This window comes from Coptis chinensis, chromosome 4 (genome assembly GCF_015680905.1).
Source record: "Coptis chinensis isolate HL-2020 chromosome 4, ASM1568090v1, whole genome shotgun sequence".
In the NCBI taxonomy this organism is placed as follows: domain Eukaryota; kingdom Viridiplantae; phylum Streptophyta; class Magnoliopsida; order Ranunculales; family Ranunculaceae; genus Coptis; species Coptis chinensis.
Genome location: NC_141459.1, coordinates 42,419,904 through 42,424,844, shown reverse-complemented (window position 1 = coordinate 42,424,844; position 4,941 = coordinate 42,419,904). Strand labels below are relative to the sequence as shown.

Here is a 4,941-nt window from a genome sequence, read left to right as displayed (position 1 = left end):
TCCCACTTATTGTTTTAAGTTTTAAACTTTTGGATAAAAAACTCAAAACAAATAATCCGTAAAATCAATAGAAAGAAAAAAAAAAGAAAAACACAAACAATTGAAAAAATAGAAAGAAAAGGAAACCCTACGTCTTCTACCTCTTCCTCCCAACCTCAAAGTCTCTCTGAATCTCTCCATTAATAGTTGTATCTTTATATAATTTAAAGTAACCGTTTCAATTCCATTTAATTTATCCAAGCTTGTAGTTTGTTTCATTTTTTTTTGTCTAAATAGGATTGGAACAAAATGAGAGCAGAAGTGGGAGATTCGATTTGTTCCCCCTTCGTCATTCGTTCAACCAAAGCTTGGTAAGCTCCATCATTAAGTTTGTTTATTTGTAGAAAGTTCAGATTGGAAAGCTATGATTTTTTCTATTCAATTTCAGTCGCGTCTCTTCATTGCCCAGCAGCAAAAATATAATTGTATGGTTTGAATCTGGGCTGAGATTGAAGTAGAATAAAGGACCTAATTTTGTGTGGGTTATAATTTATTTTTTTGTAGTGGTGTCCTAGTACATATGGATGGATACTGCGCGCTTGACAGTATGTTTGCTTGCGTGTGAAATCCCTACTACTACGCTTTTAATTTTTGTTGTGCGTGATGTTAATTTAGAACAGCTTGGATTATGGAATTTAAATTATGTGCTAGGCTTCAAAGTATTGGGACATAGTTGGTTTTGCATGCAATTTGTAAGTTGAGGTAGAATTTTCTTTCTAAATAGTCAAATCTTGTGTGGATTTTTTAGTTTGGTTGTCTACTTAATTGCATGCCTTATATTGTATGGTGTGTATCACAACTCCCCATGGTGTTGTTTGGATGTTGACGAGGCAGAGGATGCACCAACAAACAAGAATCAACGAGCACCAACATGCATTAAATTTCCTCTTGTTGAAGTTTTAGGGTATGTAGTCTTTGATTAGTATGATTAATTCATAGTTCATTTGATTTTTCATTTTGTTGCTCACTATATGAAGGGCATGCACATGTGTAAAATTTCACTTTTCAATTGGTAGGTGGCTTTCACAGTGGAGATACTAACCAAGGAATGTATAAAATAATGCACTGCTAGAATATACATGAACAATTTAAAATCAGCAGAGAACCAGTTTTGATGTCCAAAGACCTGGAAATTAATTATTTGGGAGTGGAAAGCTAATATTTGACTTTGATTTACTACATATATCAACACTTGTGAGTGTAACTTGGTTGTTACTACATACATTATTTGTTCTTTGCAACATGTTTCATTCACAAGCAGATGAAATGTATTTGCTTAAGATAGTTTGATCTACTTGATTTTTTAAACTTGAATTTCATAAATACCTTTGGGAATTGTTTTGTTTGGTGCTAGTATTCATTATCTAGTGGCTAGCTAACATTATAAGCTTTGGAAGCTTTAATATTGTATTCCATTGCAGTTGCTTGTACATTGCTTTCTCCTATTCTTTACACAAATGGTTCTTATCCTTTTAATAAATTGTTATTGTGCAGGCTTGATTGAAATGAATTCCCATCCTCACTTATAATTGCATGTTTTTGTCCTTTACATCCATATTACTCCTTGTTACACATGCACCATCAGCCCTCCGTTTACATACTGTTTAATTTTTGAGTGGGCATGCATGATGGACTTACAAGTTCTTAGTTTGTATTACTTTGGACTGGTTCTTAATACCTGGCTGTTATTTTTTGTCTTTAGCGCCATACTATATTGCTCTTAATAACTCTACTTCCATTCTATAGAAACTAAAGTCATTTAGCATATACTATTTTGTCTTCTTAATTAGTTGACTGTTGGAAATAGTACAACGAGTTGATCACCTGATTTATGACGGATAAAATTTTCATTATAGGTGAATTGGAAAACATTGCGGGATGGTTTTTAGTCTGACCCAAAAAGTCTTCTTGTTTATTTTATTGTTATAAAACATGAAACTATTGAATCAGCTTGGTTTGGCACTTCATTTTGAATGTTGTTCGGATTGTTTACCAATATTATTTCCCTTAGCATACATATTTGAGAAGAGTTGGTCATAGTGTTGCTCCTCGCCCACTAAAAAAGTTGATTGCCTTGACCAAGTTGATGTGGTAAATTAAGCTAATTTTGCTACCATGCTAAAGGGTAGGAAATCTGTTTATGTATAAGCTAATCTTGCTGCCAAACTTCAAATATTAAGAGCCTGACTTTGGCTTTATGCTTTTTGAGGTGCTTCTGGGAATGGGGTGAATCAAGTGTTGATTAGTATTCCGTCACAGTGGATGGAAGCCTCGGTTACGTTCTATTGCAACATCGAATTCATGATATATCCTCGCAAATGATGTAGCAAATTGAGATTGAGCTGATGGCTTAGCTTAGAAGTAGATCACAGATTTGGAAAGGCAGAAAAGCTTGAATAACCAGATTAATCAATAGGTAAATGCTTCTACCACTAGAATATGGTAATAACAAATTTGAAAGGGTATAGTAATATACCATCCTTATGTGGCAATAGGAAAAAGCGAACAGGCTATACATGAGTCAGAGCTGAAAAGGAAAGACTTTCAAGCAAACAAAACTGGCAGGGAAGCAATCTAGGCAGCATGCTTGTTTTGGATTGTCTTTCCACTTACTTTCATGATTTTTCTCATATTTGGTTAAGCTTCTTGGTCGGGTGGTCTAAACTTTATCTTGAATTTGAGTTTTTTTTTTCTTTACTTAATGTTGTGGCAGACTTGCCCTAAGGACTTAATAAAGGAACAAAACAAGGAGTTACTAACCTATAGGTATGTTGATTCACACAAAGTGCTTAAGTATGTATTATTTTCAAAACTTTCATTAAATGAAAGAGATTAAGAGTTTAGAGTGTGTAATGTGATTAAACTAAGAGTGACTAGTGTGGGTCATCTTGTATTAATCTTGTTGCTATTTGTTTGTATTATAGTTTGTCATAATGCCTAAACTCTTTGAGGGTTGACCTTGTCATGCCCTGTCCATTTGACACTTTCTAGTGAAGATGGTAGTGCTCGTGGGATACTAATTGGATGTTCTGGTTGTGGTTCAATTTTCTAAAGCTGAATTACTCAGTTCTGTAGAATTAGTTCCTTGGTGATGACATTGTGCAGGTTTGATTGAAATGAATTTCCCTGCTCATTTATAATTGCTTTTATTTAGCCTTTATATCTATATTATTCCTTGTTGCACGTGCATGATCAGCTTTCTATTTATGCACTATATAATTTATGTATGATGGACTTACAAGCTCTTAGTTTGTATTATTCTTTATTGGTTCTTAATATTTGGTTGTTATTTTTTTATGTCTTTGGCACCAAACTATATTAAAGTATGTAAAGAAATATGTTTTTTATTTTTGTTTTTTGTTTTTTTTTGCAGAAGAACTTGTAAAATTGCTGAAGGTTGGTTTGGCTATTATAAGAGACGGTTGCGGTTGTTCAATCTGGGCATTGATGTGACGTTCTACCGTTTTATTGAAGCGATTTAGATTAAATAAAATTACTTGGAGGATGTTAGAGTATTTTCCTATGTTTTGACCATGTCAAGACTTTTATACAGACTAATGTAAATTTTCCTTTTTATATTTAATAAATGTTTTTGTCTTGTTTGATATTTGATCGATGTTTTTTTGTGTTTCAATTGAATATTAGCAAAAAATAAAAATGATACATGGATGTGACAAAATGTTAGTAAAAATGGTTTGCATTTGGACACGATAATCATGATATTAGTGCTGAAAAAATCAAAAAATCAAATAGTTTAGATAATAGAAACGTTGTTTATTTTTTTAAAAAAAATTAATTATTTTATCTTTAGCGATGCTAAAAACGTTGCTAATAACACCTATTTTTTTTTAAAAAAATTTGATTTGTAGCGATGATTATAGCGTCGCTAATAACACTAAAATTTTCGAATTTTTTTTACCTTTACTGACAATATAAACGTTGCTAATAAGGTTTTGATAGCGACGATTTTGAAGACGTCACCAAAAAAACCATCTTTTGCGACGTTATTGTATAAAGAATGAAAAAATGATTTAGCGACGAAATTAAAACTTTGGCAACAATTATTATCGTCGGTGAAGATATCCTATTTTGCGACGTTGTAAAATCGTCGTTTTGTATCTTTGCCGACTATAGCTTTAGCGACGATCGAGTGACGCTCCAAAAAACGTCGCGAAATCTAATTAACGACGTTTTTGCAATATTTAGCGACGTTATTTTTTGTCACCAAAAATCCTATTTCTTGTAGTGGTAGTAGTAAAGAAGCATATATCAAATGGCGCCGCTGCTGTTCTAAAGCCATAGGACTTGTGCTACGGATCGGAAGTTGCATCAAGGGGGAACCCCCATTCTCTTTCTTCCTTTCCTTTTTCGCTCGCTTTTACGTTTTGTTGTTTTTTCAGATTTTTGCCTCCATGAATAGACACGTAAGCTCACGGATTTTTCGCTCCACTTCCAGGTACTAAAAGTTAGGACTGGGAAAGATAAATATAGGCGATTATAAGACTTCTGAGAAAATTTGAAAGTATTATGAATTACTGGACAAGCGTGCGCGGGTGTGGAGTCGCGTGCACGAGTGGGACCCGCGTCCGTGGGTGAATTTCTTCAGTTGTTGCTCCCCGCTCAACCACCAAAGATCTCCTCGATCTACCTTGATCCATTTCCGGGCCTAAATATCCGCCCTCAGACGAAAAAATTCGATAATCCTTTGGGATTAATCGGCGTCGGCAATTGAAACGTTTGTTTCCGAGTTCACAGCGAAAAAGCCGGAAGCTACTGAGTTCCAAAATTTCAGTATTATTGTAATTTTTTTTTTATGTTTTTTCTGCATGTATGCCATGTATATAGTATTAGGAAAAATTTATGGATTATTATTTAAGTTTTAGCCTAGAATTATGCATGAAT

At 33.8% G+C, this 4,941-nt stretch overlaps 1 long non-coding RNA gene across 1 annotated transcript; it reads left to right on the top strand.

Moving 5' to 3' along the window:
• Nucleotides 1-1,954: 1,954 nt before the first annotated feature.
• On the top strand, nt 1,955-3,588 carry LOC147503551 (uncharacterized). The gene is made up of 3 exons (XR_015220205.1): nt 1,955-2,455; nt 2,753-2,805; nt 3,413-3,588. It is a non-coding gene; the product is annotated as an uncharacterized LOC147503551 (long non-coding RNA).
• The last annotated feature ends 1,353 nt before the right edge of the window (nt 3,589-4,941 follow it).